Genomic DNA, 24,108 nt, shown 5'->3' with positions numbered 1-24,108 from the left:
ACAACACATCCATTAAAAAAAAGAATATCTTTCTGAACATGGGTCAGTACAAGAATTCAATAATGTATCTTATTAAGCTATTTATTACATAGGAAGGTAGACTAGCCCTAGTCTCTAGAAATCAATAATGCTTTGGGAGATCACAATACTCATAGAGTTCATAATTCTTAGACTTTACTTGCTCAATAAGAACAATCTTATTAGGTAATATGACCTTGGTATATTGATCATATATCCATTTATTTAGCCTTACAAACTTTCCACCTATAAACTTCACCCTATCTTTTTGAAGAGTATTGTACTTATAAAGGGTGATTAATTTAAGATGAGTTCCCACATCTTCATACAAGCTTGTGTCTAGAAAAAATTATGGGCCATGCCACGTTGGACTCTAATTGAAGCCTCTTCATAAACTCAAACAAGTCCAAAAATGTGTATTTTCTAAGATAGCCATAATGCTCTCAGAAAATTCCACTACAATTGATTGACAAGTAGTTGCATATGTGACTTCAAAAATAAATCTTATAAGGTGTACTCTATCAATCACCAATTAAAACAACTCAACTAATAAGAATGGGTACCATACTCAAAATTTTCCACAATAACAAAACCTTCACATATGTACTAGCAATTACAAAATTTCCCCCCCAAAATGTCATTTTTTGATTTCTTTTCCATGGAAGTTATGAGAATCTACATCCTCATATCTTGGGACTTTCTCTTGAGCATGATAGATAATGTACTTTAGTAGGCTCTTGGGGGTATCCTCAAGATCCAATATCAAATGCAGGTCTTCTTAGTACTATAGTTACTCTTTCACATGGTACTATATGTACCATTTGTTGATAGACCCACAATGTTATGGGTTTAATATATATATATTGACTAAATTTAGTTGCTTAGCCTAGTAGATCCTTCATAATTCATATTGGAGTAAGAAGTCTCACCCTGCGTTTATCCCCATGTGTGATAAATTTCATGGCCAAAAGTCAATTATGTACCGATCGCCTTGGCGAGGTTGCAACACATTTGGAGGAATAAATATTTTCTCTAACATCTTAAATATGGCTTCTTTATATAATAATTTGTTTGAGTTTAAGGCCACTTGATAAATTAGCAGGAAAAACTCCCTTAAACATATAAGGATGAAAGCATGTATAGGTAGCCTAGAAAGTAATGTCCAAGTCATTACTTTTTGGAACTTAAAAGTGGGTAGTCAAAAGTAATTATAATCTCAAACAAAATCTCAATATTTATATATAATAAAATAATAAATGATTTTTTCTCCATTTAATAAAATGGAGAGGTTGGCACTTATAGCTGAGCCTTGCAAACACACACACACACACACACACACACACACACACACTCTCTCTCTCTCTCTCTCTCTCTCTCCATTTCTTTCTTTCTTTCTTTCTCTATCTCTATGCTCATAGATCTGAAGTTGAAAAGATATTCTCCTCTCTCTTAGCTTTCTCTTTGAAAGAATTCTATTTGGGATCTCTCTCTCTCTCTCTCTCTCTCTCTCTCTCTCTCTCTCTCTCTCTCTCTCTCTCTCCATTTCTTTCTTTCTTTCTTTCTTCCTCTGTCTCTATGTTCATAGATCTAAAGTTGAAAAGATATTCTTCTCTCTCTTAGCTTTCTCTTTGAAAGAATTCTATTTGGGATCTCTCTCTCTCTCTCTCTCTCCATTTCTTTCTTTCTTTCTTTCTTTCTTTCTCTATCTCTATGTTCATAGATCTGAAGTTGAAAAGATATTCTCCTCTCTCTTAGCTTTTCTTTGAAAGAATTCTACTCTCTCTCTCTCTCTCTCTCTCTCTCTCTCTCTCTCTCTCTCTCTCTCTCTCTCTCTCTCTCTCTCTCTCTCTCTCTCTCTCTCTCTCTCTCTCTCTCTCTCTCTCTCTCTTGGAAGTATGTGAGAAGGATGTGGAAGCACCATAAGGGTGACACACTCTCTCGTATGCAGTCATGGGATATACTCTCTCGACTCCTCCTCTTCTACATCCTCCTTAGGATATAGTTGCCTCCTATATGCATAGACAATATTGTTGCAAATCAACGCAAGATATTTTCATGTTTCTATGAAAAGAAAGCACCTACTAATGATCTATCTTATTGGCTTTGTAGGCAAATCCCTTGGAACAATGGAACCCTCCATGAGCTCTCCATTGCTGAATAGAGAGGTTAAACTTTGGTGTAGAAAAACAAAGATGAAATATTGGGCTTCTCAAAAGTGGAAGCAATGAGTGACAATGGTAAACTCTAGGATGAAATGCAATAATGTGGTACTCAATGAGCAAAAGAAACATAGAATATGTCAATCCATGGTAGAGAGCTTCAATAAATTAACCATTGGAATGGACATATGTGCTAGAAAGGAAATCTTTGGTGAAGTTCTTCAGCATCCTTGCTTCCAATTCCAATGCAAAGTAAGTTGAAAGTAATTATATTTAGAAACATCCACAACAATTTGAATTGTGTCAAGATTTCGATATCTTTAGATGAGTTTTTGGTAAACAAATCATTGTGATGATGATGATAATGAATGGAGGAAGTGGGGGCAAAGTACTGATATTAGCATACTGCAAGTTGCCAAGCTTATGGGAATCCACAAAAGAAACCTATATTTTAACAAACATCATTTGGCAATGGCAAGTGAAGCTGATGGTTTGTTCCCTACATTTGTACATCGTAGAAAATATGCACAAAGAACCCACATCTCTCAAACGATCACTTAATCTTTTAATTTTGGATGGATGAGACAAGGGTGTTCCCCAACAAAAATGATGCTTTTAGTAAAAGACTCGCTAGATGCTCATATGTAAGACATCTACTCCACCTTTTGGAGGAGCCTCAAGTAGTAATCTATTTTGTGCATACCACCATTTACTAGTACGATAACTTGGCTTGGCTATTTTGCACCACTAGCTAGTTATGTTGTAGTGCTAAGAACTTTTGAAACATTTACTATACTAGTCTCTAGCAATTCCAAAAGTAATGTTTGCTTAAGTACGTCTTTGTTTTTGAAGCAGTGGTGTTGGTGAATGGTGAAGTAGGATGAAGCTCTAACACGAGCATAGGATAAGCTATCAAGCTTGTGGGGATCTACAAAAGCAACTTATATATAGCCAAACATAACTTAGAAGTGGAAACTGAAGCTGATGGTTTATTACTTACATTTGATAATTTAATATACTACTATATAACAATTTACAATGTTGTTTTTCTTCAGTATTTCTATATATTTCTAAAGCCCTATATCCTTGAGCTTATATGCCAATCCTATTTGTCTTTGAACCGGTTTTTCATTTTATTGGAGCTAGTCACAAGTAGTGCAATATAACTATCTTTGAACGAGTGTCTTATTTTATACACTACTATTCTGTCTATAAACCAAGTTTTCATTTTATTAGAGCTAGGCACAAGTGGTGCATTAGAACTCATAGGTGGTTGGTAGCACTAACATTGTTATACCACCACTAACAAGAGGCATGCGACCAATTATAGGTGCTACTTTGCTCCTTACAAGTGCTATGCTATCCATCATAGATTTTATGCTCCACTTATAATCACTTACAAGCACTTTGCCATAGTACACTACCACTTACAAGTTATGTGCTACAAGTGGTCGTTTTTCCACTTACATGTGGTGTCCATTACCACTTGTAAGTTATCTCCTCTATAACTTGCGACTGGAATACTACCCCTTAAAAGTGGAAAACTACCATTCATAAGTTATGTGCCATCCCCTACAAGTAGTCCAATACCACAAAAAAATGCTACAAAATAATTTCAAGTGGTCTATGCCCCTCATTAAAGGTTCAACACCACTATCAAATAGTATATCACTTGTAAATATTTTCAAGTGGTTCATACCCCCTATTAAGGGTCCAACACCCTATCAAGCAGTATGGCACTTGTAAATATTTTCTCAAAAGCTCATATGAAAGTAGTCCCCTATCACTTACAACAACTACTCCTCAAAAATTTACAAGGGACTTGCTACCACTTGCAAGTGGTCACGTTCTACCACTTATAACTAGTCTCCTATCATTTGCAACTTGTCCTCTACTACTTGCAAGTAGTGCACTAGCACTTGCGATTGATCCCCTACCTCTTAGAATAGTGCGCTATAACTCCCAAGTGGTCATGTAGCACTTGTAATTAGAGAATTGCCACTTTAAGGTGGTGAGCTAACATTCTTAAGTGGTCTGCTTTGCCTTACAAGCGGTCCCCTACCACTTAAAATTGGTACATATAACTTTCAAGTGATTTTCCCCTACCACTTATAAATCAAAGTCATCATTTTAAGTGACTTGCTACCATTTATCAAGGAGCCTGAGTATACTTAAGATTCAAGGGAGTATCCATGGAAAGAATATTTTCATTTTGGTGATAGTGGTAGCATGCATAACTTCATCAACGAACCAGCCATGGATTGATTGGAGTGCCTTTCCACTAATTTGCACCAACCAATTAAGGTTTAAGTGGTTGATGGGGATGAAGAGACCAGCCCCCAAACGTGCTCAAAAGTCCACCTATGCTTGGTTAAAATTATGAGGTATCAGTGGACTTAATTAGTAGCTTTGTAAATGGGCCTCACTGGTGTTATTTTGGGCTGTGATTGGTTGAAGCAATCAAGAAACATAACCATGGGCTTCTCTCATAGGTGTACATGGAGTTTTTGAATGATGGGACATCACATACACCTAGAGAAAATTCGAAGTAAAATAGATTTTTAGCTTATTGCAACAAAGCAACTTAAGAAAGAGTTTTAAATATGGTCTTAAATCTTTGTGTTGCATCTTAACAAGGAAACCACATATCAATCTAAGAATTCAACACAAGTTTTAACACTTAGAGCTCTATTGGAAGAGTACAAAGACTTGTTCTAAGCTCCCATAGCCCTCCCTCCTAAAATAGTAGCAAATCATTCTATTTATTTGGAGACCAACCCAAAGATTGTAAATAAACCTCCTTACATACATTCTAAATGTGATAGAAAAAGAAGCAGCCAAACAAATCAAAGACTTGTTGGAAATGGAATTCATTCAGCCTACTTCCTCACCATACACCTCTCTACTATTACTGGTGGAGAAGGAGGATGATAATTTTTGCATGTGTATAGATTACATGGATCTTAATAAGATTATTATCAAGAAAAAGTACCGTATTGCATGAGTTGATGATTTTTTGATGTGATTGAACTTAAGGGGGCTAGATACTTCACTAAGATAGTTGTCGATCATTAGATCAAGATGAGAGAGGGTATTGGGATGAAGACTACTTTTTGCATTGATAGGGGAATTTATCACTTTCTTGTTATGACATTTGGATCGACAAATACTCTAATCACCTTTTAGAGTCTTATGAATAAGAAATTGTAGCCTTTTCTTTTCTAGTTTGTGTTGGTATTCTTTGATGACATCTACATAAAGTCATTGGAGGATCATTTAAATGCATATAAAGGAAGGTTTTTAATGTTTTGAGGGAGCATACAATAATTGATCATGAGACTAAATGTGCATTCATGAAAAACTAAAATGGTGTATTTGGGTCATAGTGTTAGTGAAAAAGAGATAAAGGCTGATTCAAAGAAATTTCAGTTTGTAAAGAAATGGCCAAGACCTATCAATACCAATTCTCTTCATGGTTTTCTTAGTTTATCCTCTTTCTATCAAGGATTCATTAGGCATTATGTGAGTATTGTAACACCTTTGACAGAAATGCTAAAGAAAGAAGCTTTTTTTGGGATGCTATAGTTGATTGCAACTTTAATAAAGTAAAGAAATCGCTCACTTCAGCTCCTATCTTGAATTGCATGTTTTTTCAAAAGAGTTCGCTATCCAATATGATACAACTGGATGGGGCGTAGGTGCATTGTTGCTTCAAGACATGGAGTTATTGCCTTTGAAAGTTGCAAGCTGAGAAAAAAGGAGATGGAAATGAATGCTTATGACTAGTAAATGTTGGTTATTCTTCATGCAACCAAGAAGTGGTATCACTATCTTTATGGGAGCTAGCTTAGGGTAAAGAGTGATTATAGAGTTCTCAAAAACTTTATCTCACAATCTAAACTCACTATTGAGCAATGAGATGGGTGGGAACTTTGCAAAACTATGATTGTGATATCACCTATACTAGGGGCAAAGACAACATTTTGATTGATTCTCTTTCAAAAATGTGGGCTTATAAGGTGTATTTTTCCACAAAGCTTTATAATGATTGGATTGATGAGTTATAGGAGGCTTTTCTTCTAGATGAAGAATCTAGCAATATTTTTTTGAAATTGCATAAAGGATTGATGGAGGAGAATTTCTAATTTGACATCAAGAATGTTCTAATATGGTTTCATGATAAGAATGCCATTCCATGCATTTCCTCTTTTAAGCAAATGATTGTGCAGAAAATACATTATTTGCCTACTATAGCCAATCATTTAGGAGTTTTCAAAACATATGAACCATCAAATGAAGGTGCATATTCTCTAGTCATAAGGGTAGCACCTCTATATCTACTACTTGTGAGAATTAGAATTCAACTCATTGACTAGTCTTAGATGAATCATCAAGTGGAGGTGCATATTCTCTAGTCACAAGGGTAGCACCTCTATATGAAATCATTGTAACCATTAGAAGTCTAACTCTTTGACTTTATAATTTATTTGCATCTCTCTTTAGGGATATTGATGTGAAGATACCGTTAAGGTCTCTCTAAGCTAACATTGATCTTGTTGCTATTCTTTAGATTGAAATATTATTGTGTGGAAGCTTCAAAGCCTAGTCCATGGATAGTAACCTCTAAAATCTAAAATGTGAATTTTTAATATGAATATTCAAACTAATTCAACACTAGTGGTGGATGACCTTAGTATTATCCCATGTTACTTGGTCTATTGATACACTAATCTATCTAGTGGTGTTTTGTTCTAATGGCATGAGTTAATGTAGTATATCTAAAGTAATCAACATAAGAATTTTCTAAATTCAAGTTATAAGCTTTTATAAAAGACAACTTTACATACTATTAAAGTTTCTCTTATTCACAGTAGATGAAAAGTTTTGGAATGTAATGTACTTAATAAAGCATAGTAAAAGCACTTATCTATAGTGTTACTAGACACTTTGTTATACACTTACCTTCTAGTATGATATGTACCTTAACTTTCTCCTCAAAATGATGAGTTAACTATCTAAGTCGCTTGCTAGTGAAGTATTTTGTCTTCGTATTTATGTTCCCCTAAGACGTCTACACCTTAGCGATCTTGGCACAACTTCCTTTTAAAAAAAATATATTGGTTGGTTATTAGTGACGAAGCATTTATAGTATACTTTTGATTATATGATGTTTTGTTTTCATAACATAATTAACATAAGTCCTTAGGGATTAGTTTTTCTAGCATCTTTGCAGTTGCAATCGAGATGACAACAGAGTCTCATGATGATACTTGCAATACACATTAGATGGCAATATTCTCATCTTCTTCTTTTGTATGGATATAGGTGTTGCTAGACTCTTTGCTTGCTTCGACCTGGAAAGACTAATTCCAAGGACTACTTTTGACATAATTAACATAAGTCCTTAGGTATTAGTGTTTCCAACATCTTTGTAGCTCCAATCGAGATGAAAACCAAGTCTCATGATAATACTTGCAATATACATTAGATGGCAATTTTCTCATCTTCTTCTTTTGTATGGATATAGGTGTTGCTAGACTCTTTGCTTGTTTCGACCTGGAAAGACTAATTCCAAGGACTACTTTTGACATAATTAACATAGGTCCTTAGGGATTAGTTTTTCCAACATCTTTGTAGCTACAATTGAGATGACGACCGAGTCTCATGATGATACTTGCAATACACATTAGATGGCAATATTCTCATATTCTTCTTTTGTATGGATATAGGTGTTGCTAGACTCTTTGCTTGCCTTGACTTGGAAAGACTAATCCCAAGGACTACTCTTGACATAATTAACATAAATCCTTAGGGATTAGGTTTTCCAGCATCTTTATGCTACAATCGGGATGACAAGAGAGTCTCATGATAACACTTGCAATATGCATTAGACAACAATATTCTCATCTTCTTCTTTTGTATGGATATAGGTGTTGCTAGACTCTTTGCTTGCTTGGACTTGGAAAGACTAATCCCAATGACTATTTTTGACAAGATGGACTTTCCCTCCTTTTTTACCTATTTTGTACATTTCAAGGAAATTTGATTTGCATTATGCTCAAAGTATAAATTATAGTTTACGTTAACTAAGTTAAATTTTACTTTATTTTTGCATTTTTAAAAGGTTATATATGTAAATTTTATATTTTTAAAAATTTTAATTCGATATAAGATGCTTTTTTAATTCTTTATTAATCCTATATGTTTCAATTCTTAAATGGAAAAGAGTTTAATTTATTAATTTTAATTTTTAAATTCTTTGATTATTTTTGAAAAATGATCTCATTGTATAATTTTAAATAATATATTTTAATTAAAGTACTAAATTGAAAGTATTAGTTTTTGAAAAAACCCTATATATCTCAATTTTTGAAGGCAAAATGTCACAAACACACACACACACACGGTGATAGTTATTGCAAGTGAAGAGTGATTCCTCTATTGACACATTGCTTGAAAATACATTAAACGAGAGTTGTAGTAAATGATAACAATAGCTGAGAGAGAGAGAGAAAGAGAGAGGATTTCTGGAAGATGGCGATGGTGAACCTACTTGCGACCTGAGGTTTTTGCTGCGGGGATCTTCCCTACATTTCGTGCTCACGCGGGATAGGGGGTTTGGCTGCCCTGTTCGCCAACCTGCCTCACGCCCTGCTTACTGCAGCGTGCAAGCTCAATTCTTCTGTGTCAGAGACAGTGCATTGACCTGCGTGCTGCACCCTGTGTTGACCTGTGTCACCCTGCAAGCAGCTCGTCGAACCAGATTTTGATCCTGCCCCTCTACTCTATGCATTCTGTGTGACTTGAAGGGCAGGCCTGCCTAGCCCTTAACGGTACTGTTGTTCTCAGTTCGGGCTCTCAAATGTGAAGGGCTCTGACAAAGCAGACAGAAATCTGTGCTTCAGTTTATGTGTGACCTCAGCAGAGTGAGAGATGCACACACTCAGATTGAGTCCTGCAAGAGAGAGAGAGATTTCTATTATGGCGAATATGCAAATGTCAAATGGTATTGATGTGGCTTTTCTTGACCAACCTATAGGGCAGGGGGATGATCAAGACTTGGCAGAATCGAATGGTGACTCGTTGCCTGAGGATTCTAAGTAGTTGATGGATGGGGATGAGATGAGTAAACGTCATAAGATGTCAGTCGATGAACCGGTATTATGTGGTCCAAATTTGACTCAGCAAGATGTTCATGCTTCATGCTCACAGATTGATGGGTCTCTTCAATTTATGCTTCCCACTGCCAACAATCTTATGTTTGATATTTCAGAGCAAGTTCAGGTCCCTCTCGTTGAAGAGATTTATGATGGACCGAGAGGGTTTTTAGAGGTTCTTTTTCATTCCCCGAAAGTGCTTGTTCACATTATGCAACGTATTCCTTTGTTCATGGATGATCATCTAGTATATATGATCCCATGGAGGCATATGGTTGAGTTTCAGGAGGTACTTAGGTAGGCATGCCCAATTTGGGTGGAGGTGGTTGATTTTCCCGCACATCTTTGGTGACTTCTTCCTTTGGTTTTTGGTGAGGTGTTGGTGGAGCCCCGGTTGGCCTCCTACAGTAGGAACATGGCTTGTATGCTTTGAGACATAGGGAAACCTCGCCCAACCAAAATTCATTTTGAGGTCCCTCGATTGCAAACATTGATTTTTTAGCTTAAATGAGACACATTTGCTAGACACAGATTTAAATGTGGCCAATTGGGCCATTTTATTTCAGAATGTGATACAAGCCCTAAGGTATTACAGTGTTCCTTGGATCGTGACATGGATATGCAAGAGCATAATTCTCAGCAAATGGCTCAGCAATAAGAAGTTGATCCTATGTCTTTTGTCCTATTGCATGGACATGATGATGGAAAGAAGGATGTCCCCCAAGTTGGTACTGAGCATGCATTGCTTTCGGTTGGTCAGAATTTGCTTTCTTGGAATGATTCTTGGGTCACTGTGGTTAGATGTAATGCTAGACAGGAATTTCATTCAGCTCCTGCTCACCCATCTCCACAACCTATTTCTTAGACTTTTTCAATGTAGAGGTAAGGGGTTTTATATGAAACCTCAATATTCACGTGTTCCTCAATTGGTGTGGATGATAAAATGGCTTTTGATTTTACTTTGCGCTTTGACGTGTGTGGGAGGCTTATGCTTCCTTCTCGGAATCTTTTCCATTTCCAACAACAATTCCATTTTCGTGCTTTGATTGCTAGTTTGCAAAGTGTGGATCTTATAGATGTGATCTGAAGTGAGATGGAGAGATTTAAGGCACTTAAAGCTATCGATGTAAACGGGAAGGGAAAAGTGGTGATTCAATAGTTTTCTTTTCTGTGGTTTATCATGAGACTTGCTTTATGAAATGTTAAAGGCATTTCTTCGAGCAATAAGTAGTATCGATTGTGGAAAGTTGTATTAGCTAAAAATTGGGATGTTTTTTGTATTGTGGAGCACAAGCAACATGCTTTGGCAGGATCTTATGTACATAAGGATTATTTAGTTTTTTTAGTGGTGGGGTACCGCTTAAATTTGGAGTTATGTTGGCTATTAGATCATCCTTACAACCATCCTTGGTTTCTCATGACCCTCACGGCAGATTTTTGATCGTGAAAATCCTATATGAGGGAGAGGTTTTATGGCAGGCTTTGGGATGACTTGCACTGCTTTGCTATGGCTTGTCAAGGTTTTGTTATGGGTGATTTTAATGCATGTGTATTTGCGGATCAGGCGACTTCACCGTCTCAGCGGCAGACTTGGGACACTCTGGCAATTGTGTCTTTGAAACATAACATGTGGTCTTGGATGCATCCTTCAAAGTCTAGATATACCTATCGTTCTCTTTAGCATCCAAACACCTGGGCTAAACTTGATGGGATCTACATTTGTCAAAGTGATTCTTTTCTTCTTGTAGTTATTGATATGTGGATGGGTGATAACATGTCTTATTAGATCACTATCTTTTGGTTTTGGATTTGACCCACAGATCTATTCATGCCTTTAAGGCTCTCCTTGCTCATTTGCCTCTATGTTTCAACCAATCTTTTCTATTGCAAAATCAGTTTTTGGAGTGTATTCAGCAATTGATTGCTTCTTTTAGCTCAATGGTCCTATTTGGAAGGATGTAATCATGGGTTGCTTTTAGGGATAATGTATGAACGTTGTCATGATAGTATGGTATTCAGTATGCTTCCACTTTACGAGCTGAATTGTAGCACGTGCAATCTTTATTGGCCCACTTGTCTCTGTATCAGTTATTAGGGGATATTATTGATGACTTGCTCACATACATTGAATGGTTGAAATGTAGAGTTTAATCTCTTCAAGAGGAGGAATATGCAAAATATAAATTGTTGGCTTGAGCAGAAGCTTTCCATGATAATAATTGTCAATCTCATCAATTTTTTGCTTGTTTACGCCAGAAATACACTCAGGAAAATATTGTGCATTTGTTGGATGAGCAAGGTGTAATGGAAGTGATCTTGCTTCTATAATTCAAATGTGCATTGACTTTTATAAATCTTTGTTGGGTCCATAGGAGATTCTTTCTTATGGTATTCACTCTGCTCATCGATACATTTATGATTTGGTTAGTAATCAGGTCCAGCCAGAATGGGTTGATTTGATGGAGGTTAATATTTCAGAGGATGAAGTGGAGGATGTGTTGTCCCATTTGTCACGAAGGAAAAGCCCTCGCTGGGATGGGCTTCCTAATGAGTTGTTTCAGCCCATGTTGAGCAGCTTAAGGACCCATTAAGTCACCTATGTTAGTAAGTATAGAATTTTGGTAGGCTGCCTTCAGACTGAAATATTGTTGTCATTTGGTTATTGCCTAAGGTTCCCTCTCCAATATCTTTGAAACAATGGAGACTCATTTTTGTTATGGGTTCTTTGTATAAAATCTTCTCTAAAATCATTGCCAACATATTGCAAAAAGTATTCTCGCACTTGATTCATCCACGTCAATATGGTTTCATTAAGGGTCAAAATATAATGCATAACATTTTGAATGTTCAACTAGGGATTGATTATGCCAAAGCCTCACGCCAGTAGGTTATTATACTTCATCTTGATCTTGAAAATGCATTTAATCATGTCAGCTAGTCTTTCATACGGCAACTAATGTCCACCATGGGCTTTGGTCCTCACATGGTTGCTCTTATTGATACCATTAGTCAGGGTGTTATGGCCCGTATTGCACTTAATGGAGGGGTCACGTATGAAATTGCCTTTCCTCAGTCTCTTTGACAAGGGTGCCCTCTCAACCCTTTGCTATTTGCTTTGATCACTCACTCAATGCTCTCATTGTTGGATAAGTTGGTTGGTCAAGGAGAGATTGTTGGTTTCTCTTCCCAATGGTGCCCAACTTTTGGGTCACTCTTTGGCTGATGATTCCTTTATGTTTCTTAATGTTGATTGTACTAATGATAATCGGGCAATGGTTGTGTGGAATCTTTTTGCTTTAGCATCGGGACTTCATATTAATGCTAAAAAATCTACACTACTTTCTTGTAGAGAGAATGATTTGCAGGTTTTGGGTTAGCATGGAGTTGCGATTTCTAAAGGAGATATAACTCGATACTTGGGTTATCCTATTGGTGTGGATGTAGCACCTTGTGCCTCGCTTGATTGGATGTTATCCCATATTCATAATCGGTTCAGGTACTGAAAATCTCAAGGCGGCCATGGCCTCTTCATGTGAGACTTAAAGTTGCTCAATGCATCATGATCAATATGATCTCGTTTTTTCTACCATTGGTTCCTTGGACTAAGAAGTCTCTTTTAAAACTAGTTCATCCTATCCAATTCATGATGTGGAAAAAGAAAGGAAATCATTGGGCCATGTGTGGATTTTGCGGCAACATGTGACTACTCCTAAAAGGATGGGAGGAGCAACTTTATTGGATGTTAATTTGCATATGGCTGCTTTGAGACTAACACTTTTATAGGCATTTTGTGTAGAGAGTCATCCCTGATCAGATATTCCAAAAATTTCATCGAAAAGACTGGCATCTCTCATGGTAGCCTAGTTATTTAAGTTTCTTGGTGGCATGTACTTAATTCCACGAGGCATCTTAAGGTCTCCCAGCCTTTTCTCCTCTCTCATTTGATTGCATCCTGGTAGAAGATGTTACATTTTGCAGTTTGGTGCGCTCCTGATTTTTGTAAGGAGGAGAATTCACTGCAAGGAGAAGTGCTCGCTACCTCCAGGTTGTTGGATTGACCTGATAAAGATTTGCAGCGAGAGAAGCTTAATCGGATGGCTTGTTTGGGGTTGTAGACATTCCATGATGGTTTCATTCCTGGGCAGCTCCATCTTTATTCTTTCCGACGTATTTGTCAGCACTTTCGGGTGCCTCGAGGATATCATGACATTTGGTCGTCCATACATGACATGCTTCCGAGGTTCTCTCCTTTGCTTGCTTTACAACCATCCTCTCCCTGGCAAGATTGGATGGTTGTGCTTCTTGATGATTTTGAGAAAAGGTCAGCTAATCATATATATCATCAAATGGTTGAGGCCAAGAGATGGGTCAATGGAAAGGCTAATAAATTATGGCATATTCAAAACAACAAAAAGAAGTAGCATGAAATATTCATCCAACTATGGAAAACAAAGGTTCCTTAGCAGGGTAAAGTGTTCATGTGGAGGTTGCTTATCAAGGGTCTTCCAACTGGGGACATGTTGCGTGCTCACAAGATCTCCGATCGGTGTCGTGTATTTTGCACTACATGTGATGAGACATTGCTTCATCTCTTTGTCTCTTGCCATGTTTCTAGATAGATTTGGAGTTTTGTTTCCCATGTGTGATCCTCAATGACTCGGCAATGGATAATAGCTCGTTTGTGGATTATGGGAAGAATGACCTCTTTGTCTACTTTGCATTCAGATTATTCTTGCCTTTTCCATTTCCTTAGATGGACAGCTTTGTGGCATATTTGGCATACTCAGAATGCCTTTATTTTTTATTTAGTCTCGGGAATCCATGGTCATGTGACCCATGTTCGTGGTTTAGTGTTATGGCAGATCTTCTCTATGGTTTTAGTTGATCTGGTTCTTCTTGACATTGTTGCTCTGTGGTTGCATATTGTTCGCTCCACACTAGCTGTCCTTTCTATGTGATATCTGTGTGTTAGAGTCTTGGTAGCCTTTCATTTTTGTGTGTTCTTTCTTAGCTGACCAGATGGTCTGATGTAAATATTGCTACTTAATTCAATTATCTTCACGAGAGAGAGAGAGAGAGAGAGAGAGAGAGAGAGAGAGAGAGAGAGAGAGAGAGAGAGAGAGAGAGAGAGAGAGAGAGAGAGAGAGAGAGAGAGAGAGAGAGAGAGAGAGAGAGAGAGTAAATCCAATTCTAGACCTTAAAGAATTTAGTATTTGACCCCATAAGGCAATCTTGTGTTATCCACTCCACCATCTACCCCATCACATATAGCATGTTTTATTTGCACTTCCTTGTTAATTCTATCCATGGATTTGTTGGACAACATTATGTCCTTTGGGATATCAAACATGGAGATGTTTTTGGGGAAACACTTTCTGTGTGGAGGCGTTGGAGGCTACTAGGATGATTGGATCCTTATAGGGGGTTAGCATGCCAAATTGGGTGAGTTTGGGATTTGAGGATCTTCCTAGTAAGGAGGCTCCATAGTACTTGTGAAGTATCCTCTACTAGGTTAGGTAGTGTGGATTGTTTTTTTGATTATGTCACTAGCATCATCAATGTCCACCTACCTTAATTATGCATTAAAACTTTGATGGCATGTTACAAATTTATGATTGATCGGGTTTTACATGTTGGCACTAGTTGTATGAGTTAGTAGTGGAAAAAGTAGGAGCAATGCTATATAAAAAGTAATAGTTGCAATATCATGAGTCACTAATTGTACCATGGGGATGATGTGGTAGTACTTGATGAATCCAACATTAACATATAAATCTCTAATCAATGCATCATACAAATAGGTCAAGCTATACAAACACCATTCTATTATGATGTGCTATGTTTCTAGTTTAGGTGCAAGTAGATCAATAGGATGTGCACTAACGACATTGAGATGGAGATCTAGGTGCTATTCTCATACCCATTTCCCAGAGAAAACGAGTTTCTTGAAAGAAACATGTTTTTAGTATGATTTGAGATCACATGGGGGGTTTTTGAAAACCCCCCTTGCAGAAAAACAATTAGAAAACAACGACAATTTGGGAGGCAAAGCAACACGAGAATTTTCTAAAAGTGAGGGGTGGAGTTTTAGGAAAGCAATGGTGAAGGAGTGTACCTCAACACCTCACCTTGCAAATTGCTTAGCATTGGAGTAGACAAGGTCGACAACAATGAGTGTTTTACTGTCAAAAATGGCACCATTGGAGGCTTCACCATTGCTAGTCTTCTGATTGCTTCAAATACAAAGACCACATGCTTGTTTGCATATCTGTCCATGTGACTACACAGCTAAGTATTATTGTGCCTTCTACAAGACAACAACATTGGTGACGTTGGAAAAATAATGCAATGCAAATCCTAAATATTGTTTGTCCTCTTCCCGTGTATTGGAGTTTCTCTAGTTCATATTGATTGCAACAAGTTATTTTTGTGTATTTTTTATAGAATTTTTGGAATGTGTGCATTTCACTAGCATTGTTGCTAGCACTCATACTTGAACGTGCCTATGTTGGCACTAAAATCACTATGTCAAGCAAATGCAAATGGCGAGAAGCACAATATAACAATGCATAAGACTTATGGTGGACAAAATTTGCACTAGTCAATTGCTCTGTTGCACATTAAGTGCAAAATAAAAATATATTGCAATGGAAACAATTAACACACCTATGGGAAAGCATAAAGCATAACAACATCACTGGATTTGCAACCACAAAAAATAGTAATCTCCTATGCAAAAAGAAGATAATGCATGTAATGTGATTAAGTCTTAAAGTTGCAATGTCCCTCCCATTTAGTTCTGTTTGCTTGCAATGTAGATTGTTTGGTGTGGGCCATGCTATTTTTCCATAACCGCTTGCAATGATCATGAGTGCACTTCTTTGCAACATAACCGCTTGCCAATGCATGCACCAGTAAGATTACATAGTGTTGATATCCAACAAGTTTGCCTTGCATGTTTTGTAGTTCATATAAGAGGTTTAAAAAATGTACTTTCATGCCATGACAAATATTTCTTGCATAGGGTCTTCTCTCTATCAAATTCTTCAACTTGACAATGCAATCATCTTATATTTTTTTGCTTGTCTTTGTGGTTTCATTGAGAAAACATATAATGTTTGCCTAGCGTTTTCCTTTTTTGAAAAGTTGTCACAATACAAATATTTTTTCTCAAAGCTTCTATGACAATGCTGCACTTATGCTAAAGCTTAAAAAATACATAGAATAAACCCATAGATTGTGAAAACAAAAGTAGTGAATCGTGCAAAACATGGACTTTTGAGAACATTTGATAAGTTTCATTTCACTTGAAGGATTGTCAACTCTGGAAACAAGTGTTACATGAGGCTGCATGATCAAGTCCACAAGAAATTCTCATCACAATCCTATTTAGAGCAGAGGGGGTTGGTTGCCTCTTCTTCAGGAGGGAAAACCACCAGTGGCAAGAACTCGCAAGATGCAAAGGGAAGCCAATCAAAGGGTGACTCCTCTTCCTTAGATGGAACCAAAGAATCTAGATCTATCTAGCAGCATCTCCCTAAGAAAAACCGGTTTTGCACACACTGCCAGAGAGCAGGCCATTTAGACGAGGAGTGTCGCTCCAAGGCCCAATGTCTTCCACCTAAAAAGCCTCACCAGACCATTGCGACTACATAGTCCAGTGGGGCTACACCTGCTCCTCCTTCATCTGCTTCTTCAGCACCCGTTGTTATTGCTAAACATGTGGCTCAAGTACAGCCTCAACAGCCCATCTCTTTCACTACCCTTGAGGGATTGGCTAATTGGTCTGCAGGTTCCGATCACGTTGCACTTCATGCATCCATCTCACTTTCCTCTCCACCTCATCAGGCATTCCCTTGGCAGAGCCCTACTATTGGACATACGCGATGGTGGCCACCTTCTTAGCCTAGCATGTCTCTAGGTCCTTTCGAATACCCTAGGTCAATTTAGCATTCATTTTTCAAACTCTTAGAGTCGAGCCCATAGCATTCATTGTCCTTAGCTTTTCCATTCTTTTGTCTTCCGCTGCATTTACTCACACACATACACATTCATTGCATTTATTTTGAGTTAGATTTTCTTTGTCTTATGTTTTGCTTTGGAGCATCTCACCACTAACCTCTGTGTTTGCAAATTCTCATCTCTTTTGCAAGGTTTTGTCTTTCATGTAGGGCTAACTTGTAGATTGCTTTGGTCTTACCTGGACTAGAGAGTGGAGATGTGCACCGTTCCTTTCATGGTTTCGTCATCCTCGGAGTGCTTGCTCTTCTTCCAGCATGGTGGTTTCCCCTCCCGAGGCAGATCGTGCCGCATCTCTCTCAATGCTATCATGGTGGTGACTTCTATCTTGCTCTTCTAGTGGGGTGCTTCATCCACTTCATCTTATTTCATTCCTTATGGTTCTTGGTACCATATGAAGACTAACATCAGACTCCTCTTTGGCATCTACATGTAGGTTGAGAGGCGGTTCCTACCCTTCTTGGTATTCTACAAGCTTTAGCACTCTGTCTTCGGCATCTGTTTCTTCTCCCTGTTGTACCTTACCCTTTCCATTACATGATTTCAGCATCTTTGTACTAGGGCGCTTGGGCAAGTGAACAATTTTTCCATCAGGGACAGTGTCCAAGTGGCACCTACTACATGAGCATTCTTCAACATTCATTGTGCAGAGCACCACTTGAGCGGATCCTAAGCTATTTCCACCGGTGGCTATTGTTACCACACCACCATCCTCCTTCATCACATGGATACTTCATCACTTATTTTCCTTCGTCATCGACACCCTAAGTGGATGGGTTAGCTTGTTCTATTTTGTGATGTTTTGTCGCAATTCCACAATTGAATACAGTTACCCTCCCTACTCCAGTCTTTTGGGTCATTATTACTCAATCAGTCGCATCCCATAAAATTTAACTCACTTATTCAAAAAATAAGTTCGATGTGGTTCCATCCACCTTTGTAGGGCTTGGTAGGCCACTGGGCAGCCAACGTCCACCCTTTGTCTGATGCCTTATCCTCTCTCTTGGGTGACTACTTGGATTCCCTTGGTACGATAACCGTCGCCTTTGTAGTCTTGGTGGGCCATTGGGAAACTGACGTGCACCCTTTTTCCGATGCCCTGGCTACTTTGGGGTGGGACACTTTGGGATCAATAAACATCACAGTGATGGCTGGCCTAACCTTTCGGCTCTGTTTTGGGTCTGAGAGGGGGTGTTCAGCTAAAACATGCATTACTTGTTGATTAGCCTCTTAAACAATCCCAAAATACACTTAATTAATGAAAAATCCTAAAAAGGGGAGCAGTCCGAGAGAGTTTCAATGACCTCCCAAAAACCCTAATTTTTGGGACACCCTTCTACATCTATAAATAGACAGGCTGCCCCCATTAAGCCCTCATCCTTGTTTGCAGGTTACACCAGCCCACACATCCTCTACTGCTGTTGGTGTCCAGTTTCCAAAGCCTGCAACCCACCTCCATCTATTGTCCAATCATCATTGACTCCAGTCACATTATCTTCAGTCTATCCATTCTTGTTGGCGACTGCTCTAGACTATCCTAGACTGCTGTTTCAATCTGCTACCCATCATCGTTAGGATTAGCTAGCCTGTGTTTTCAACATTGCAGGCCTCAACACTCTCCAACACATCTTTAGCTATTGCCCTGATGTTTACAGCACTTGTGCACAATTTCAGCTTCCGATCGGTGGTACACTGATGCATTTACCAGTTTTCATTCTCCAGACTGCTGTGTTTTTTGTGATCAACCTGCTGCCAGCACTCTTACGACTCTGACTGGTGGACGTCACTCTCTGACATTTTTCAGCTCTGCCCTTGAGCACACTATACACTCTTACATTCATTTACATCATTCATTCACTTCAAAGTTTTCTCTCTCTCCCTTCTTTTGATTGTGTTTGAGTTTTAAGTTTTGTGTTTAGGATTTGAGTTTTGAGTTTTGCATTTAGGGTTTGAGTTTTGCTCTCTGTGTCTATGTCTGTCTCTTTGTGTTTCTATTGTGGTCGTACACTATGTGTGTCCTTAGTACAAACCCTAGCAATTTTCTTCACAAAATACAAGTGGGCTTATAAGACTAAAACAAAAGCAAACAGAACATTTGAAAAATTCAAAGTAAGGCTAGTTGCCAAAGGTTTCTCACAAATTATAAGAGTTGATTATGAAGAAACTTTCTTACATGTTATTCGTATTACTAGTATGTGGGTCTTGTTAGTTTTTGTTATTGAGTTTGATTTGAAGGTTCACCAAATGGATGTGAGAACCACTTTTCATGGAGCAACGAAAGAGATTTGTAGTCAAATATAAGGAAAATCTTACTTGCAGACTTCATCGGGCACTCTATGGTCTCAAACAACCTTCACGAGTTTGATTAATCTCTTTCTTACAAAACAAGGTTGTATCTATTGTTCTTCATATCCTAACTTATATGTCAAGCGCTGCAATGATAGTTTTGTTATTCTTGCTTTATATGTGGATGATATCATACTTCTTTCTAACAATCTCAACTTCCTTCAACAAATAAAGATTTTATCTTCTGTATTTGACATGGTCGATCTTGGAAACATACACTCATGTCTTGGTATTCAAATTCAACGCTATCAAGAAAAGGGTGTTTTATTATTGCATCAAACAAAGTTCATTGAAGATACTATTCAAAAGTTTCGCTTGGGTTTTGCACATCCTACTAGTACTCCTTGTCTTGTGAGCTCTACCAAAAACTCTCACTTTCTACAGAATGATGGACAATCAACCTTATGCTAATCTTGATGCGTGTCTTCAATTTATTGGCTTAAATTCTTGCCTTGATATTCTTTTTGTTGTAAATTTTCTTGGACAACATCTTAATTCTCCATGCCTTCAATATTGAATCGCAGCTAAACGAGTTTTGAAGTATTTGAAAGGCATTAAAGATTTTGGGTTGATTTATCAGTGCCAACAAAACTCTGATTCTCTAGTTTCACTTCAATTTTTGGATTATACAGATGTAGATTGGGCAAGCTCTCACTTATCTATGCATTCTATAAGTGGAAATTGTTTATTTATCAATGGTTGTCTTCTTTCTTGGACTACCAAGAAACAATGTTGTGTTGTTTCCGCTACAGAGGTTGAATATGGAGCTGCATCTTTAGCAACTCGAGAGTTAGTATAGCTTCGACAAGTTCTATCAGATATTGGCCATCCTCCTCTCTCCAACACACCGCTTCGATGTGATAACCAAAGTGCTATTAGTCTTACTAAAGACTATATTCAACATAACAAGTCTAAACATATTACAGTGCATTATCATTATGTTTGATATGAAGTAAAAAAATGCACGATCATGATTGAACATTGTCCAAGTGATCAGATGACTGCATATATATTCACCAAAGGACTCAATGAAGCACGCTTCACTCTGCTGCGCTCAGAACTTGGAGTTCAGAGTCTCAACTTCAATCTTTGGGAATTAATCTACTATGACATTGTAGTGCGATTGTACATACTCCTTGTAGGCACCATACACTTCACATATGCACATACACCTCAGACCTCTTGATTATCTTTGTACATACATATTCAATTTCACTTCACATGCATGGACTCACTTTACATGCACATAATCTTTGGGAATTAATCTACTATGACATTGTAGTGTGATCAATCTTCATGTTGCAAGTGCTGCTTCAAAGTGACATTGTAGTGCGATCTTTCTAAGCCATAATAGAATTCAAAGCATGAGGAGCACATCCTAAACACGGAAGTGTAAAATTAAATTTGAAATAAAGGACAGCTGTCTGCCTGAATGTATATGCTGAAATATGGATAGAATTCAGCATGCGAAATATATTACATAGAATTGAAACCATCTACAATCTCTTTATAAGTTCCAAAGGGAGAAAATGTTGGATCTGAAACACAGGACAGGAGCAGATCCTCACCAAACTCAAAGGTATCACATCAAAGTGGAACAAAAGTACACCCTTCATAGATCTTGTCAAAGTCTTGTGTTTCACGATCACCTGCATGTAACCAATCGAAAACAGGAGGATCGTGTTGATCATGAATAAGGAAAATTTGCATGCGGCACTTTAATAATATAAAGCAATTCAAACAAGACTTACATGGACATAAGACAAGTGAATGCAGTCGGACACCGTGTGCGCAGGCAGGACAAGTTTGAACAATAATGCATGCATGTGCCATCGATGCCACAGACCTGCAAAGCAGTCCTTGCAGCATGAGCAAATCGACCCTTTCAAATTTTAGAAATTATTGGGTCAATGAACGCGGACCACGAAACTAGAGGAGGCTGGTGATCAACTGAGAACCCGCACGGCTGGGGTATCATGACAAATAAGTGGATGGATTTTCAGGGAATGCGGGTACGCAAGGACAATTGGCAGATCACTGAACGCATATGCGGCTGCCATGAAAGAGCCACACAAATTCGAAGTAAGAAACCGTCGAATGCTACGTTGTAATGAAGTTTCTCTTCTGTGCTTCTTTGCGCGCTCAATGAAGCTCCTCTTGCTAGTTCGAGCTCCTCTAGAGCTGCAACTTCAACAAAGCAGGAAATTGTTAGGTATCGCAATGGTAGGTTTGTGTGAAGAAATTGGCGGATCGAACATCCGACTCAGCTTACGATGCAACAGAATATCATCATGCAACGAGCTCCATGATTCCATTTCTGCACGCACCCACAGAAAAATGGATAAGCGTGAGATTGTGGAGAAACTAGCAAGCAATGACAAACGGCAAATTGTGTCGCAATTCACAAGCCATTGCTCCTTCCAAACGGTGCTCTGACTTAGGGCAAGAGAAAGCGTTGTTGGCACGACGCCATCGCTCGCCTCCAAGGGAGTTTCATGGGATATGGATTGTCTGCCATGGTGGGGCAACCGGAGAGGCAATGTTCTCCAAGGGTCCAAGGCTTTTTTCCTTGCTCGCAGCATTCTTAAATGAACCAGTCCACGTTATCTGGACCCATGTTCGATTTTCATTAAAAAATTTGGAGGCACAAGATCATAGTCTTATCCAAGTCAATGCTAATGCTATCATCGTAAATGTTCCATTCCATGGTGAGATTTGAATCATGCCATGCGTAATCATGCAAGAAGGAAAGAAGGGTGGTTTAGACAAAGACCAACCCATGCATCATATCTCTTACAATGTCTTGTCCTTAAGCAATCACATGTATGTAAAATGGGGTGTGACATGAAGGACTACACCATCAGCTTGTTGATGGGGAAGAGTGTGTGTGATAAGAAAGCGAGAGAGAAAGGGGTAGCAATGAGGCCAATGATTTGAATAGAGGGCCATACATTGCTCAGGTTGACATGCATATAGGCGAGAGTTTAGGTGTGATTGTGAGCAGGTAATAAATAAATATATCTATTTATTTATGATACACACATTTGTATGTTGACATATATATGTATGTACAAAAATGTGCAGTATACTATATAGATATATAGGCTCATAATACATTAAGATATAAAATTATATAAATACTTTTTCAATGTGTAAACCAATAGTAACAATGATGCTTCAAAATTTAGTGCAAAGCGCCAAACTTAAGCTTGAGGACAAGACATTCTAAGAGATATCATGCATGGGTTATAGACCACCCTTCTTTCCTTCTTTTACACCTTTCAATGTGTAATCCAATAGTAACAATGGTGCTTCAAAGTTTGGTGCAAAGCGCGGTGCATAGTGCTTGTCCTAATGCAAAGCACTAGGAGGACACTAGGTGTAGAGCACCTAATGTACAATGAGACAAAAGGAGAGTAATAAATTAACTTAACACCATTCCTAGAGCTATTTTAGTCCCTTAGCTACTTCTTTTGCATACAGGATTAGAAGCATTATCACATGAGTTTGGATTTAAGATAATGGGATGCTTAGCTTCTTTATTTTGGATTGCATGAACATGAAAATATGCTTGAAGTATTTGCATAGCAAATAAAACTAAACCCTTTTCTAGATTTGCAAGTTGATCAAAGTATTCTTCGAGAGTTGTAGTACAAACATCAAAGACCATATAGGATCCTTTTTTGCTTGTTTTAGGTCAGTGAGCTTGAGACTTTATACTTGAAATTTTTTGAATGTCACAAATATACAATGCCACGACTAGTTATGCTAGTTGTCATGCTAATTTGGACACTTTGTCATTTATTTAGCATTGTCCATCATGCTAAATGGCATATTTGCATAGCACTTCATGTCTATGTTTGCTAGTATGCGTATCATATGTGGTAGTATATCTTATGCTAAGAAGTTCTAGATTATGCTAACTTAAATTTTCATCCTTGGTGATTATTGAGCATATCTTATGCTAGGTGGCATATATTATGCTAACTAATTGTAGATTTGGAAAATTGGTTCCAAGAACTTTCGATGGATTGTTAATTATGCCAACTTGAATTCCATCCATGTGACTTGTTGAGCTAGTCAAAATAGATACCAAAATTTAGTAGTTCCAAAAAAAATTGTTCCATTCTACAAACTATGTAACGTCCACCTTAGGATCATATTAAGGGACTTAAACTCATGAAATCTTTGACATCCAAGCTTCTGTTCATTTATTTTCTAGAAGTAAAAGCTAAAGGGCGTTCCCAACATGTAATGTAGAACTTTGAGCAAGTTTGTGAATATGAATTCAACTATGTACAAAAATAATCAACTTTAAGGGCTAGGTATTCAAATGCAATGGGTTCTTGCCAACATTAAGATTCCGGGTGGCGGAAGGCAAGATATCACCCCTCACATGACCACATATC

General features: G+C 37.9%; 1 pseudogene; it reads left to right on the top strand.

Moving 5' to 3' along the window:
* The first annotated feature begins 2,144 nt into the window (after nucleotides 1–2,144).
* LOC148013482 (uncharacterized) lies at nucleotides 2,145–9,107 on the top strand (annotated as a pseudogene).
* The last annotated feature ends 15,001 nt before the right edge of the window (nucleotides 9,108–24,108 follow it).

This window comes from Lygodium microphyllum, chromosome 26 (assembly GCF_053477565.2).
Source record: "Lygodium microphyllum isolate KBCC chromosome 26, Lygodium_microphyllum_v1.1.10, whole genome shotgun sequence".
Lineage (NCBI taxonomy): Eukaryota > Viridiplantae > Streptophyta > Polypodiopsida > Schizaeales > Lygodiaceae > Lygodium > Lygodium microphyllum.
Note: the sequence above shows the minus strand (reverse complement) of the source record. Positions and strands in the feature narration are given on the sequence as shown.